General features: G+C 36.7%; 1 long non-coding RNA gene across 2 annotated transcripts; it reads left to right on the forward strand.

The window, feature by feature from the left end:
* The first annotated feature begins 3,095 nt into the window (after window positions 1–3,095).
* On the forward strand, window positions 3,096–16,462 carry LOC140344823 (uncharacterized). Of its 2 annotated transcripts, XR_011923678.1 has the most exons (3): window positions 3,096–3,699; window positions 6,813–6,946; window positions 12,684–16,462. It is a non-coding gene; the product is annotated as an uncharacterized lncRNA (long non-coding RNA). The 2 variants fall into 2 exon arrangements; XR_011923677.1 differs by lacking the exon at window positions 3,096–3,699 and having other exon boundaries at window positions 3,711–6,946.
* The last annotated feature ends 1,202 nt before the right edge of the window (window positions 16,463–17,664 follow it).

Genomic DNA, 17,664 nt, shown 5'->3' on the forward strand with positions numbered 1-17,664 from the left:
ATATAAAAAAGAGAACTCCTATTGTACCATACAGTTTTTTCTATATTTCAGTAGGTAAAAATAATTTTGTAATTTTATTTAAAAAAAAAAAAAAAAAAACTTAATTTAAAGCAGGTTCTAGAGTGGTTGGTGGTAAACTGCTGAAACCCTGCAAATGTACTATAAGTAACAAAGAAGGCTATGAATTTATAGTTTAAGTTTAATGATACTCTGAAACTTCTACATAATGTTAAGAAATACTGATAAAGATCTAATCCTAGTAAATCCTTTGAATCTAATTTATGATTATAAGAAATGTTGTTCAGTAAAAGTTAAGCTATGTACAGACATTGAGTTCTGTTGCGGAAAAGGACTTTTTCTAGCGTCACGAGAATGCACAAAGCGCTGTGCACAGTGCTGTTCATTTCTTTGGAGAGGGAAGGGCAGGGGACTAGTGGCAGACACCCTGCTGTATCCTCCCCTATAGGAATGATAGCGGTTATCCCAGTCGTTGTTTAGTGATATGCAATGGCAGACTCTGTGCACACTGCATTTTGGCCAAACACAGTAGTTCCTCAAAAGCATCAATCATCCAGCATAGCTTTAGACTCTTGACAGTAATACCTAATTGGACACTAGATCGCACATGATTTTTTTGTTTTATTACAAAAAAAATATTCAGTGTGCTTTTCACCAACCCTTAGCAACTAATCCTCCAGCATTATTCTGCAGTTAAGACAAGGCTGCAAAGTGGGAAAATCTGGAAAATACAGTCAGTTCAGTGTATGTCTGCAATCACTAGAGCACAGCAGGGGAAACATCTACTGAAATAGATTCCCCATTCATAGATGCTTTGATCTGCAGTTAGGAAAACCACAGTTATAAAATCCCCAAGGTCAATTGTGTAATATTTTTTCCCCAATTGGTAGTAGTAATAGCAAAAGCCAATATTTAAAGTATATCTAAAGCTAGTACTTATAGTTTTAGATAGAGTATGGAGTAGTTGATACTATTTAGGATTTTGATGCTGTCTTGGATCCTGGAGAGGAGATTTCATTTCCTTTCTGTTTTGTGGGATGCAACAAAAATCTTTGACCTCCTTTGTCATTACAACCAACGTATAACCGATGTAAAGTCTTTCTCACTATTCCTGTTCTCTAATAAAAATTCCTAGTTAGTAAATAAACCATTGGAAAAAATGGATCCTTCTGGTGATGGTAACAAAATCATGACCAACTTGAGATCCCTTCCATACACATTATCTAAAACTTTAAAAAAAAACCTAAATAGGCCTTAGATATTTGTTTTACGTAAGAATTGCTTAAGTCAGTGTCCATTTTCCTAAGTTATTAAAAACAAAATCTGTATGCATGGAGATCTTTTTTTATGGGTTTTCCTGGGCTATATCTTTGTACATGCCACTTAATATAAATACTCTCACTCTACAAAAAGGATGCCTAGCTATCCATGTACACCAAATTGCCTGAAGCAAAATTCTACTGTAACAAGAGTTATGCTTAGGCAGAAAATTGTTTTACTCGTTTTTGTTTTTGTTTTTTCACTATGCACTTTGGTTGTAGGTGTAGTAAATGTTTGACCTTCAGTCATTTGTATGGCTATTAGAAAATGAAAATGACAACCTGTATCCATCTGGAAAATTAGCAAAGTCTTTTGAGACAGGCTTTAACTCGCAGCCTAGTGCTTAAAAGTAGAATAAGACAGGAGGATAGCTTTCTGTCTAAATAATTTCTCCTCTTGCCATCAGAGAGTGCTTACTTTTGGATTGTGTACTAGAGCAGCTTAGTAATGTATGACATTAAAAATGGGGTTACATGAGTGAATATCAAAAGTATATCTGGAGTGGGCAAAAAAATATATCATTCAGGAGTCCTTTAAAATAAACATCATAGGCTGCAGCTAACAACAAAAAAGTTTTTTAAAAAGTTCCATTCATTATAAGGCACATGGATTACCTGGATTATACTGGAATTTAGGGCAAAAGTAAACTGAACAGAATAATGCAAATTTGCTTTCTTAATTCATCAGGAAATGTCTTCTTAGATACAAGCAGTTTAGGTGCCTAATTTAGTGGCAGCATCCTGCAATCCCTATACAAAGCTCAGCCTAGTTAAAAAAAAAAGGAACAGCATAAGGTACCATTCAGTTGTGCTCCAGTAATCACATGCCAACAAAACACCAACTGATAGGACAGAGCAGAACGAGAAGATGAGATCATCAATCTTCTGATTTACCATTAACTGCCCAGTAACAAAATACTTTTCTAATGGCTGCAGTAGCCACACACAGGACAGGTAGCGTGTATAGATCTCACCACTGGAATCTTCAGATGTCAATAGTTTTTTGTGGTTTCATGTTCATAAGGAAAACTGTATTCAATGTTATATAGCTGGATAGCTAGAAACAATATATGCCCGGTGACAGGTGAACTTCTAGGAACAGGTACGTTTTTTTTTTTTTTTTATGACACAGCTCTTATACCAGCTGAAACTTTTAAAAAGTTTAAAAAAATGTATTCATGAATAGGATATAGTTAGATTTAGAGAAACTAATTTAAAGTTGCAACACTTCCAGGATGACCCTGAATTAGCTACATGTAACATTTATTCAAAAAGGCAGAATAAAGAGCAGGGAAGAGATGGCAGACAGCACATTAAGAAATCATTTCTGATTTGCTATGGGCGCTGCACCCTTTGGACTGCCCTATTTACGAAGCATATTGTTTTCTTATGGAATTATTCTTCCAGGTTTTATTTTTTCGAAAAGTGTTGGGGTTCTACCTACAGTTTCTTCTGTTACATGCAAAAATGATATAGTGACAATTTTTCAAGCTTTGAAACATATGCCACTAACAGTAAACCATCTCCATGCAGGCCAGCGTGTTTTCTTTCTCATGAAGGCTTCTTAAGAAATAGTTTGTCATACTAGCGTTTTAAGGCTAATAAAACGCTAGGGGAAAAATAGACTGTATTCCCTTTTTATTTTCTAAAGTGGATGTGTTATGTCTCCATGTGCTTCTTCTAAATAGTAAATGGGATTTATTTTTTCTTATATATATATATATATACTCGGCCTTGATTAATAGGCTGCATCTACATGCAAATTGTTTTTGGTATGCAAAGTACCTCAAAAACATTCTGATCAGCTTGTATGCCATCTAATTACATAAATTATACTAAGCCTGTGGATTCCATAAAAATCAATTAAATGATGTTGCAGTAAGGAGACCACAAGTTACTTTTGCTGCATATACATGCTCTTACCTTAAATCAATGTTTTCCAAACCTGCCCTCAAGTTCTTCCAGCAGTTCATTTTATGAATTCCCTATGTTGGAGTCATTCACATGTAGGAATGTGGTTTGGCTACCTGTGCGGATAGGCACAAAAATAATGCAGGTTTGGGAAATGTATAGAAAAGGTATAGAAAAAAAGGTTTCAAATATTGGCTTGCCTGTAAAATAATTTATTTCTGTAGTTGTGTGAATAGACATGGTGGTGATATCAGTGTGTTTTTTTTTTCAAACAATTACCAGTAATGGCTGTAAATTTACTAGCTGTGTTACTTTTCTATCCCTCTAGATGGAAGAGGATAAGGGTTCAGTCAGCTCAGCATTTGACTTTGCTGAAAGCGAGCACAGAGGGTCGGACAATAGGCAATTGCTAGCAGATGCCTCAAACCAGCAGAACACTTGAGCAGACTAGGTAGTACTCTAAACTGCAATGTGATGTGTAGTCACTTGTGGAACTTCCCGTGAAATGGTGGCATGTATTTGTCATATAAGAACAACTGTGTTTATGCCACACATCCTATCACTCTAGAAAACATTCTTTACGTGTTTGTGAATTCATCCATTAGTGGACGTGTGCCTTAACCCACATAATGTGCTTTCACATCTAGAAAAGACAGCATGACAAACTAACATTATTTATTTCATTGCAGTAATGCTAATGGTAGATATTACGCGCACTTTGCTTAACTTTTCTTCATCTCACAATTATGGAGTTGGACAAATGAAAGTGAAATTCTAGAATTGTTCATTTTTAACACCAGAAGCCCATGTGATGTAGTAAAAGGACATACTCTTCCATTGACATCAATGGAAGATATTCAAAGAGATCACCATTTTTTCTCTGATTGCTGGAATTTGTCCAACCCTCCACTTTGTGGAGATTTATTGTGTTAAATATCACCTCTCCACACTTCAGCAGGAATACAAATTCCCCCAGTAATATGGTAAAAAAAAGTGTACTTAGGATTTTAATTGTGTTGAGAAAAAAACAGACTGTGCTTGAATCTCATGTTGATAGTGTTCATACCAAGTACTGGAAATATTAGCATTCTGGACATTTTTCTAATTGAAAAGCGTGAGGTTGCTGAAGCCATTTCTGTCAAGAGGTGATGATCATCTGAGCCTCTGTGACTCAATTACCAATTTCATATATAGAAGATCTGAAGATTCTCTGTCTAGAAGGAAACATAATAAAATAGTGTCCCTTCTGGTAAGAAAACATATTTTAGTGATCGCCTCATTTGCCTAGGCAAATGTAGGATTATATTAATAAATCAGATCTGCTTGTTTATAGCCAGTGTACATATATTGGCAAGGCCATTGGTCGTCTCCCACCGGTAGCCATTACATATTTACCCAATAACCGGGAAATAAGTTCTCCAGCTGGCTGGAAAATTGTGGCTTTCCTAGGAGGTTCATGTCTTCCATGACAACATTACTTTTGTATCATATATAAAGTATTTAGTCATTTGAGAAGGTAGTTCTCTTAACAGAGAATGACGAGTTCCAACCTCAGTTATAAGTATGCATGGTGACAATCAATTAGCCAGCCTGCTTTAGATGCACTGTTTGGGGAAATGACAAGATTTCATTATTATGTGGCTCTGATGTAGCATAGAAAGGCAGGCACAAACTATGGGTATTGAACAGCAAATGCTCTGCCACACAATCCAGATAAATCAAAGTACATAGAAAGCTTTTTTGTAAAATTTTTTGTTTGAAATGCAAGTGCATATACCCTGACACTATATTGTGCCTTGCTGCTTGATTATGTATATTATGGCATAATATCCCAGTTTAACAAGTTTAATTAACCACTCTGACTTAGAAAATCCTGTCACCTTGCTTTTATTAGATTATGTAGGTGTATACTTGAGTATTTCTTTTAGTTCACATTTGATGGTAAATGTTTTTGCTTTCTCCAGTGAAGTGTTTCCAGTCTCTGATCCTTAGAATAAACTCAGGGCTAATGTGTGTTAGTCTTGTCAGCTCAGGTTTCAACATAGTATGGCCTATATTTAAGATCTTTTTTCAATCACTCAAACATGGCAAAAGCAACAATCGTTGCACACACTCAGTGCAGTCCAAAATTTGTACACTGTTCCAAATGGAGCAACATAAACAAAAACATGGCATCTCAATGTTCATTCATCTTTAAAGTAAACCTAAAGATAGAAATATGAAAGCTGCCATTGTTGGCCTTCCTCTTTAAAGCTTATTGCTTAACAGTCTTGTTGCTCATTTTTCTTCATTATTTTGATATTGGAGTCTAATACTGGGACAATGTTCACACTTCCCTGATCTGCATACCTTAGCTAGGCCAGCACTTCAAAGTAAAGAACACAACTAACATTTCCAGAAGGCATTAATGGTCACCTTAAAATTTGAGGGTTTTTTCTCAACTGGCTTCAGTTATGGCATAGTGTGCAATAATTTTTTTTAATTAGGTTCACAACATGCAGATTACTTACTGAACTGCTGTTTGCTACATTATTCAAATTTTTCAGCAGGAATATTATCAAGTGTACAACTGTGTAAAAGGCTGCCCGGCCACATCCAGTTATACTCGGATTCCTCTGCCAAACACAATGCAATATGTCTCAATTGGACATGATTTAAAAGTACTTTTTATTGCACTCCAAATCCAACTGAGTTGATCATACACATCTTTTTATTACCACGTGCTATACTCTATTGTGTCTAGGTACCCATTGCTAATCACTGGAGATGAATTTTTGAGTAAATTTTGTAGGGGAATCTCCCTTATGCGACCAATGCATTAATCCTGGTGTAGGGTTCAATGAATTGTATAAGCAGCTGGTTGGAACATTAGGAGCACAGTATGCAGCAGGGTGGCTTATTTAAAAGTGTCCATTTCCTTGTCCTTGTGTTCTGACAGACAAGAAGATCTCTAGCCTCAAAAGGGTGCACACTTTTATTTTTGAAGAATCATAATAGGAATCGGTTAACTCAAGACATTGGCTTAAGAAAAAAAAAAATCCTAATGCGCATCCTTTATATACATAGGAATGTTTTTGATGAGTTTTGTGTTCTGAACAAGTTTTTAGTGCAAACTCTGATTCTCTGTTTTTTCATAACATAATACCTATTAAATTATAGTGGTGATTGCTTTTAATTTGGTTTGGCAAAGTGAGGTTATTTGCAATTATGGTACCTTATTAGGCCTATGAGTGCTTCTTGTAATACATGGTCATTGATTGGACTGTTGTTGGGTACAGTAAAAATAATAAATTGCACTGTAGTGTACATGAACCTCTGAAATTACAGGTGGGTCTCTCGCACGGGAAAGTAGGTTTAGGTATTCTGTAGTAGTGTCCCTATTTTTTTTTTTTTTTTTTGAAAATGCTAACATATTCTACTTGTCAGGTGTGATTTTCTTTCTTGTCAGTGGCATCTCTAAATTTCTCTTTCGACTGAAACATTTCAAAAATGTTTCTTTAGCTAATATCAATGTGAATGCACTTGTAACAATGCCTTGCTGTCATATTTCTATCTCCTCCTCAGCTTACTGAGACAGGATCAGGTATCAACTGCTTGGACTCAATGTGCTGCTACAACGGTGGAGAGACAGCGTGCGCGTCTATTAGAAGACTGCTGGAACGAATGATGGGTCGCTGCACAGCACCACGGGTCGCAAGGTGTGGAACCTCTTTAAATACCCTTTGCTGCCAACGATTCTCTTATAAACTGGAAAATGATGAACCTGCAGCTTTAGATGACTAAGCGAAAGGCCTCTCTCCCTATCTCTTTCTCTCTTTCTCGGGGCTTACATTCTCATAGGTCATTGAGAACCAAGGTGGAGCAACATGCATTAATGAACTTTTCTTTTTCTTATTTAATTTCCTGTCTTCTGTATTTTTATAAGATTCGTCTATATGTTGTATGTGTCTTATGTGTCTGTCTCGTTTCTCTTTCCTTTTGCATCTTGTTTGCATAATTTAGCACCAGGTACCCTCTTTGTATGGCCATTTGATTTCTGATTTTTTTTTCATTTAAAACTTTGAGCGTGTGCTTTATCAATGGTACAAAATGTTTTTTTTGTAGTACATGTGCCGAAATGAAGATGCTAATTTTTAGTACCTCCTCCCTTCCTAGAAATTGTTAACCAAAAATATTTAACACTGGGTTTATATGCTGGGAACAGGTTTTGTGTATGACCCTTCTTTGCCCAGCCTTTCAATGTTCTTTGTCCAGCCCATACATAATTCCAATTTTACATAGTTTCTGGTAGATGCGTGGTATGTTAGAAAAAACTTAATTTATTGAGGTATGCCATGCACTTTTATTTGGTTCAGTGTGTCCCTAAGTGTTCCCCATACATCAACATATTTCCCAGCAGTTATTCAGTCTGTTTCATAAATGCAGCCATTTTGTAACCTGATGTTGTTTGAAGAAAAGAACCCAATCATGGTTGTTTGAATGATCTCCAGGTCTGCATTGTGCAAACATAACATCTCAATTCCAAAACTTCCTTTTCCTATCCTCTTTCACCCTTCTACCTTAGCTGTCACGTGTTTTTGATGAACTGACAGGGGTTGTAAAAAGCTGGGAAGTTTGACCAAGAAGGAGCTCAGTTAAACTGTTAATGCATATTTGGATAAAAAGAATTTACAAATGTAAATACACAACTGAAAAATGGAAAAAATTAAAGCAGCAAGGTAGTTTAGTCAGTACGTATATCCTGACATGTTTATATATGATTATATAAGTTAAAGAAACATTCATTTTAACCGGTGGTCACATGTTGCTTGTTGCAATGGTGGGGCTATTGGCTGTGTTTGGAATGCGTTACAGTGTTCTCCCCAGAATTTTTTTTCCAGCTGGGTGGTCAAAAAGTAGGCAGGTAAAACATAACAAATTTAGTGTTCCTAGTTGTTGTTGCCATAGGAATCCAGTAACTTCCCTAATTCTGTCAGTTTTCTACCGTCCCACTATACTTTGTTCCAACTTTAAAAATGCCAACCCCTTTAGATTTAGATCCCATTTTTCCATCATCTTTTTATTATGCCCCCACTGTTTAGTGCCCCTGTATTGTCACCCAACTTTTCAATAACTACCCAAAAACAGCCGGGTGGTTACTGAAAAGTGCCGGGTGGTGCACCCAGCTAAAATGGGCTGGGGGGGAAACACTGCGTTGTCTGTATGAGCATTCCGGAGACACCTGTAGATGTTGAACACAGACATGATAGCTGTCTATTACCCATAGGAGAACTTACTGAACATGCAACAGTTGATTATCCCATGGTCCTACCTTGCAAATACCATGCAAAACATTCAGAAAGTTAGAGATCTCCCTTAAACTGCTGCATCAGACAACAAAATGAGTGCATTAAGTGTGTTCCTAAGAGGGTAGTCCACTTTCATATCTGCTCATTTTTTTTTTCTTGTATTAATGTATGTTTCAGATGAAGCAATATGCAAACTACTTTTATTTTATATTTAGAACATAAATGGCAAAGTATAAAATACATATTTTATTTTAAATGTCTGTGTGTAGCTCAGAGCATCACCAAGAGTAAATATTTATAAAGACTGTGCTATATACAAATGTAATTTTTTAGCATTCTTATCAGATATCTCCATTTTCATAAATAAATGCATCCTTTGCAAAATCACAAATGCTGTTTTTTTGTTTTGCCAACTGGGAATTCGGGACTCATAATCTTTCTTTTACTGATTGCTTCTTGGGTTTTGATGGGAGTTCAGCGGCTTTGGAAAAGTTAGATTTGGTGCCCTAATTGGCTTTAAATTTGCTTTACGGGTCTTTATCCTAAGCCACACTTTATCCTGTAGTGATAATATATTCTGCTAGATTTTTTTTTAAAGAGTTGTTTTGGGACCTTTACACAGCCTAGTTTAATAAGTTTATCGTAAATCAATCTTTTGAAGTGGAATTAGAGTCTGGCATGACATGCATTGTCTTCCAACTCTTGTTGCCAATATAATTACCACCCCCAATGTAATCTCATTTGTACCAAAAGCAAAACCCCCCCCCCCCACTCTTTGTTTATTGTACAGTTGGCACTTATAACAGCTGTTATGCATGGGTTATTCAGTATTGTTCAGAGACTAAATACTGTTTTACTGAAGGATTCTTCTGATTGGCCTAATATATATTTGAGGACTTCACCTTAAAAATTTAGCACCGTATTCTTTGTTCCAGTAAGAGTTTTCCCAGACAGTCCTCCTCCTATCACAATTATCACAGAATACACAGTACATAAGGTATTCCTAATAATAATGTGGCAAAGTCCAGAATGTTTATCAGAAGACCTAAGTAATATAATAATGATATGTGAACAGAAATGATGGACATATGGCTGTGGCTTAGAATAACAAACTCATTGTGTTGCTGCAAAGCATCTTTTTTTGTGTGTTGGTGTCATTCTGTCATCTGGAGCTCGGGGTTCATTTGTATAAAACAATGTGTCTGACACATGCATGGCTTGCATAGACATTAATTATTGCTGCTTTGGAATCCACAGCTACCAGAGTACAGAGAGAACCCGGCACTCCTTTATTCTGGTGGTGTTTATAAATGAATTCTGATATTCTCTATAACTTTGTGCTATGTACAAGTAATCATCCTTCTCTTTCATACACTGGATCATGGGTTCTTTACACTATGATAATGTAATTGATTGCACTTACTAAATGGTGTTCTATTCCATACTTTTATAATATGCTAATATGTTAATTAGCTAACAACTGTAAAGAAAACTGCTTGCTTTACTTTATGCAAAAGGCCTAAAGGAGATTTTCAGGTTGAAATAAAGTTACTTTTGCCCAGTGCCCATTTTCTGCACCACCTTCATTGAAATCTATAAAAAACTTGCCCAATGACACTTGTGGAGCACTGATTGGTGGAAATAGATCCAGGTCTCCTACAGAAGTTTTATTATACATTCATCCTGAAAATGCCCTTTTAAACCTGAAATTTTACTGAAAAAGCTGGATTATTTTTTTACCATTCGTTGGGTGCATTTCTGACTTAAACTGAAGCACCATTCCACCACAATACATACATACACCAAAGCACTTTTATAAATAATTTGTCACTCTCCCACAACAACGTGTGCCTGTGGGAAAACCCAGGTAAATGAGATCTTCATTGTAAAGGTCAAATATGTTGATTATAGTGAAGTATAAAGTATTAGTAAGAACAAGTTCTAATTACTTGTTACTGACTGACATAACCATCAATGTTCTAATATTAGGAGAGATAAATCAACAAGTTGTTCATCTCTCAGCAGCAAGCTATTAGCATTTACTAGACCATAGAGTGACCCCTGTTGGTGCTGAGAAGAATAGACCAGAATGGTTTACTGGAAGCCCATTTTTAGAAAGTATTTTATTTTGCTGCTGGTGTTTTAGGCATCACTCCATAGTTGTATTCAGTATTACACAAGTGTAGGTCAATGGAGAACTAGGTAACTATTTTACCCCAGCATTTATTGGGATGGAATTGGCAATCAATAGCTACGATGGTCAGTTATGGTCTGTAAAAATAAAAAAATCATATATGTGGTGAAATAGTACTTTACTGTATGGTTAGAAAAACATTCAAATCTACCTCTGCTTAGATCTGTAAAAAGAAATCTGATGTTTTCCGGTCCAAAATAATCATCCTTTTAGTATATGCACTCAAGGTTAGTCTTCTCTTTCTATTTACATTGACATAATGTAAAGCAGCTCAAAACACTGCTAGTCAGAGGTTGTAGAGTTCACAGGAGCGTAAGGAATTTGTATCTTCTAACCCATTTAATGATTTGTGTCTTTTCAATGTAGCTAAACTAAAATCAGTGTAAAAGCTCTTTGGTTTGGTCCAAACACCTTCTCAAGCCTAGAGACTCTTCTTGATAGCATGAAGTCTCCATACCTTCTACATCAAAGTTTTAAGGAAAAGCATGAGAAATCTAAGTGGTGAGAAGCTATAGAATCTCCATCTCCTGTGATCCTAACAACCCAAATTGGCAGTGTGGGGTGGTTTGGAATATAAATGTTGCCATGTATATTTGTATTTACATACACATCTTTGTACCTAAAGAGCTATCAAGAGGCAGCTTAACCAGATTTTGTAAAAGTGTTAGCACATGGAAAGATAGATTTGTGTTTTTCAGTGGATATTCAGGAATGGAGATAGATCAATCACAGGACGATACATTGGGGGATGAAACTAGCAGCCAACAAAGGATAGAACATTAGCTTTAGACTTTTCTGTTCTCTTTAGCTTGTATGTAGATTTCCCATCACTTTCTTTCCCAAAGAGTAAAGGGAAAATCTTTTAAAGGTGGAATCCCCTCTTAGAAAATAGGCTCAGGAACATCCATTGTGCCATTTGGAGGACTTACAACTTTCCATATCACTTTCAGTGTGGTCACTGGGGCAGATAGTGAGAGCGCATCTTTCCATCTTTTCCTAGAATTAATAAGAAAAAACAATTTGCCCACACATACATTTTACGTTTCAATAGATTAATTAGCAATATTTTTGTTTCTCTTCTCAGGAGACGTAATCATCCCAGGGATGACTAGATAGCTAGTCCTGATTATTGCCTTTAAGCATTACCCTCTTGTATACAAATGCTTATACATGAGCTGCCCAATGACCCTCAAAAATTAATATGCATCACCTTTAGTGATGTCATCACCAAATACATTATTATAAAAGTGTTAGATGAGTTATTTAGAACTCTGTTCAAACACTAGTTTAAAATGTGTTCTCCTAAAAGGGACCTTATTTTGAAATAAAACACTAAATGAATGCTTTAAAAAGTTTTTTGCATTTTAATTTGCAACTTCACAAAATGATTTTGTGTAGTATGTGCAAAAATGAATCATTCACTTTATGCTAACCACATACAGGCCAATATTAGCAGGTTAGATGTAAATAAACCTTTGTAGATTATTGGTCGATGTGATTGTACTTTACAGATAACTAGTAAATAATTTGATTTCTTCCTTCATATCATAATGTTCTTACTTCCAAACCACTGGATAAGATGCTTGTATTATTAAAGAGGCACACCAGTCAGAAAGCCGTGTTCTGAAGGGTTTTGGACATCTGTTTTTAATTTAGGAAGGTCCTTGTGAACCAGCTGTCCCCAGAGTCTCCAGGTTAAAGGCAGCTATATATCTGATGTGGCTAAATTAGAATTTCTAATATTGAGTTGTATGCTTTGACTAGCATTTTCCTTTAAGTTATACATTCAGAACTGTATTTTGTCAATGTATTTTTACCAGTTTAATGACCATTCACGTATTTGCAGTATCCGCGGTTTCTTTACCAGCAGAGAAGACTAGGAGACACTGCATAGCATTTCTGTTGATGTAAGATGTTTCTAGTTTGCCCATTTTTTTCTTTTTATTACTTTAGATCTTGGAGTGAATTGGATCCCTACTATTCAAATGACAGAAGCATCTTGACTCTTTCGGCTATGGACTCGACATCATGCTAGAAGGGCAGATCCTAATGGCCTAAATGTAGTGCTCTTCTGTGTAGGGCCTCATACATATTTATTGAACTTGCTTCCTGTGATCAAATCAACTTTGTTTACATTGTAGTCCTCCAACTAATAAGCATTTATCCGGAATGTGCAATACAATGGTCTCAATGTATGTGTGCATGTGTCCAGAAAAGATGTTAAAGTTTCCTTGTAAATCAGACTTACGGGTATGGTTCTATTTTTGGGTTGGTATATTACCAATGGTACTGTTAACGTTAACATTTTTTCTTGTTCACATTGCTTTAGGATTATGACTAAAAGTGAAATGAAATATTTTAGAGTGCAACATGTCCCTTTCAAAGCATTGACCTGTCTATACAAATCAATTACAAAACTAAAATGCATAAAAATCTCAGCCAGTTGTCCAGCACTCACAGGTAAGTTGGCCTTTAAACGACCTTAAGACCTTAATGTTTTGTAATTGGCTGTTTGCTTTGACCAGGTGGTAACAACGGCAGAATGAAGTCTCACAGAAATCTTTCATAGACATGGATGACATACAATTTGCAAATGTTTTAAAAAACTTCTCCCTAATATGCAGAGGAAACCTTTTCAAATACTTGTGGGCTTGTGTTGACAGGCTTTGGGCTTCTGTCAGTGACATCCGATCATTTAGAATTGCAGGTGCATTGGACCTGCAGTTGACCTTCTTTTGATCAGTTTTGAGCATGGTTTTCATCCCTATATATGTATAGGAATACAAAAGCCACACAAACAAATGTATTCATACATGTTGTACAGACATTCAGTACTTCTGCTGTTATCCAAATTTTAGATTTCATTTCTAATGTAAATACTCCTATACCACTATTTCTAAGCATAAAAAGTGCAGTAACTAATTAGAAATGATCCAATAAGTACAACGTGGACAGCATGTGTACTGTATTTTTTATATTTTTTTTTTAAAGGCAAATGTGGTTCTGTATGCAGGTTTTCCTCTCCCTAATCTTTTACTTTATATTTGCATCGAAGAAAACTTTTATTTCCAAAGATTAATCACTAGGTATCTGGTTTTATTATTTTATTTGTGTTTACAATTTAATTAAAATGTTTCTTTGTGTATGTACTATAGATGGAGCTTTTCTGTGTCAAATTGTTTGTGAAAAATGTATGAATTTTTGGTGTTTTACACAACTAATTATTCCCATATACAGGCTCAAAGGAGACATCATAAACCCTTCATTCACTACTAGCAAGGGGAATGGGGTGAAAAGCAAGTTGTCACAGTGAGCTTCTCCTTCAGCTTTAATTTAAGAGATGACAGTGACCAGGATTTATCTTCTGCACCTTAAATAACTCCTCTAAGCACTGCTTACTTCTAAACTGGTGACATCTTAGAACTCCAATACAGTTTAAGTAGTTATAGATGCTGTAGACTAGAAGTTGCTAGAGGTTCCTTGATTAATGAGCATTGTGTGCCTCTTAGGTCAGTTTATGTGATACAATTGATCTTTTTGGCTATCTGTAAGGGTGACATTCTTCCCACTGCCCCGCTGTGTAAAAGGAATTCCTCCCAGTTTGGGTCCCCATGCCTTTACACGGACTACAGAAGGAGAGTGAAAGAATATCAAAAGCTAGTTCCTCCTTCCTACAAAATGATTTCTCATCCAGTAGGGGGTCAGTGGTGCTGCAAAGTATACACAATCTACATTCCACTGATTCCTTGTTACCTGAACGCTTATGTCGAGACGGATATAATAAATTAAAGATCAACTCCAGGCTTAGCCACCCGCACTGTCCATAAGTCTTCTAGCTGGATGCTTATCAGCCTGGATATTCCATATTCTATAAATGGCAGTAGTAGGTGGTTCCTATTAATGCACAGAGCAGCCTTAATGTGATGATTTGGGTGCCCCACTCTACACAATTACAGGTGTGAGCAAGGTGCCATGGCGTCACACCTTAGCTGGCTGGCTAGAGATGCCCCATACTCACAATATGTTCTTACTCTTAGCTTAATAATGCTGTGCGCCATTTAACACAGAAGGCTGATGGGATTTTATAAAGAAAGAGAAACAAAGCTCTGGATTAAAAAGAAGTACTTACAATCCAATTATTATGCATGTACATAAATCTCTTATTATACGCCATTTTTAGGCCCCTGTATTGACTAGGAGAGGATGGGCCAGAGCAGTCAGACAGTTGCAAAAGGATGATCCCATCAGCATGCTGCTGCTTTTTAACTGTCCAGTTTGTGTTCTACATTGGGTTATGCAGATAATACAGTGGAAGATATGGACCAGCAGGAAGGGCTGGTAAGAATGCCCGGTTCACATTGATGTTTAGCGGAGCATGTAGCTTATCTGGGAAACTTCTCCCAATGTATTTATTAATTATTTTTTAGCTTTGGTGGTAGTGCAAAGGGTGGGGAGATTTTGAAAAAGGTTGCCAGATCACATTGATAGTCACTTAGTCTCAAACAACTTCTTATGAGAAATTTCTGTGACTAGAACCAGACATGTTAGTTTTTTTGACAACCTAGGATAGGGGTACAACAAAAGGATTAGGTACTCACAGAACACAAATAGATGATAGCAGTGGAGGGTCCACAACCAGGTCATTCTTGGTAGTCATCAGGAACAGCAGGTAGGTGCTTCTTCTGCATTGTGTGGCTGCAAAGAAAGCACAGTGTACACACACAACTACAAATGTCTTCAGCACTCAGTCCTCTATTGTTAACTCTATGCATGATGATGAGGAAATTAAAAAATACCCAGCCACCTAACTAGCTAGCACAAGAGTGAAAGAAAATACTTCTGCCCTTCCAGGGTGCTAGAAAAACACAGAGGCATGCTGAGGGGATGGTATGGCCTATGCTGATACCACCTTTTGGTGTAAGGTCTTCAGGTAGTCTCCAGATTCTCTGATAGTTGTGTTGGCCAAACCATAGTTGGACTACTTTTAGAAGTTCCAAGGCTTTTCTGTCTCCTCCAATGGACAAGAAACTAGGATTTTTTGAGTCTGCTGTAAAATCATTTGTCCAATCGGGAACATGATTACCACCCCTCTGTTTGCTCATGCTTTGGCATTCTGGTATTAGGAGAGGTTATCCCAGGGTGGACAACAGATTTTTTTTGCTTGTGTATTCAGTCAATTTGTTTGTAGCAAACCAGACGGTGAAAGATTTCCTTTGTCCCTCAACGGATGATAAAGACAAACCCTTTAAAAGTCAGGTAACAAAAACACTAGACTGGTATTTAAGTACCTCTTTCTTTAACATAGACTTACTAGGGAATATATTCATAGAATTACTGCCCTATATCAAGATTGCGGGTTCTGTGCAGTCCCTTGTAGATAAAGCTGACTTTCCCAAACATTTTACCTCTGTGGGACCTGAAAACAATTTTCAGGTGTTGGGGAACCCCTGCTCTAATCAGTTATTTGGACAAATGACAGCTAAAAGGGTCATTAGCTCATGTTGCTGGCTTTACCAACTGGCCCTGGAGCTTATCAGGCACCATCACATGGCAAATAAATGTCTCAGCTTGAGGAATCCCTGGAAACTTCTGGAGGAACCCTGGATGAGAATGGCTGGGCTAGGGACCAAGGCCACTAAATGTGATGTCATATATGATGCAAACCATATTTGAGTAAAGCCAAAGACTAATTTATGTGACTGGACAAATAAAACTGATGCAATAACATGTAACCATTAATCTAATTGTTTTATTAGTGCATATTAAGCTTTGCCTCCATCTCTTGTTGAAGTATTTTTGGCTTTGACATACCCAAAGCATTTATCCCACATTTTCATTGACCCACAGGGCTCACGCTATACCAAATGAATTTTTTTACAAAGTTTTGCTTGATTGCCTTCCCATAGTGTGACATGTATTCTGTAAATATTTAATCTTACCAACACCGAAGTATCCCCAGACCATTACATTTCACTGCTATGCATGACAGAAGGCCTCAAGTACTCCATCATCATCGTGTCTTCTCCTGTATATCTTACACATTCAAACATATTACAGTTTTCAGCTATCCAAGGTCTGATGTCTGTGTGTTAACCTTTTCATTTGTCTATCTCAAATATAGCCTTTTCCTTGAATCTCTGCCCATAAGATGAGTATGCCAGTTCCTGATGTCACCTTTTCACTATTACACTGCATCAAAAAAAATAAATATTGTCTGCTACTTGGTTTTATCCATGTGTCCTATACTAAATCAAGTGTGCTGAATCCAAATCTGAAGTTCGATTCTGCCTAGGACATCAGGATCTTAAGTTAATTACGTGTATAGATGCAATTAGCTACATTCTTTCTTTCTACAGTTACTATGTAATCTCTATACATAACTAACTTTTGCCTCATAGTTCCATGACATTACAAAAACATAGTTTTATGTTGCAACAACATATACAATTACACATAATTCACCTGAGGCCTTGTTCAACACACAGAAGTGTTTCAGGCACTTGCTTTTGCATTTGTGGCTCTTCGCTGTCTCCTGTTGCAGAAACCAGCAGTAGTCGCCCTTCATGTTGGGGTTCCACCGGCCTTGATATCTTGTTTCCATAACAGAAATGTCCTGGTGGAACTTTTCCCCCTTGTTCATTACTCACATTACCCAAATTTTGTGGGAAGTCATCCAGATGGGAATGTAAGAAATTATTATTAAGTGACATTTGGCAGCCAAGTTGATGGTATGCGGTTAGCATGTTGTTCACGAGTTCAGCATGGTTTTCAGCTCTCTGGTTGCCCAGAAAGTTTTGTGCAGCTATCACAAATGAATCCCAAGCAGCAAGTTCAAGTGGGTTTAGTTTGTTTCTGAATGTGCCATCATGCATCAAATTGCACATGTGGGAACCAACAAAAATCTCTGCGGGACTTTGTATGCTGCCATGAAGAT

This window comes from Pyxicephalus adspersus, unplaced genomic scaffold (assembly GCF_032062135.1).
Source record: "Pyxicephalus adspersus unplaced genomic scaffold, UCB_Pads_2.0 Sca49, whole genome shotgun sequence".
Taxonomy (NCBI): Eukaryota; Metazoa; Chordata; class Amphibia; order Anura; family Pyxicephalidae; genus Pyxicephalus; species Pyxicephalus adspersus.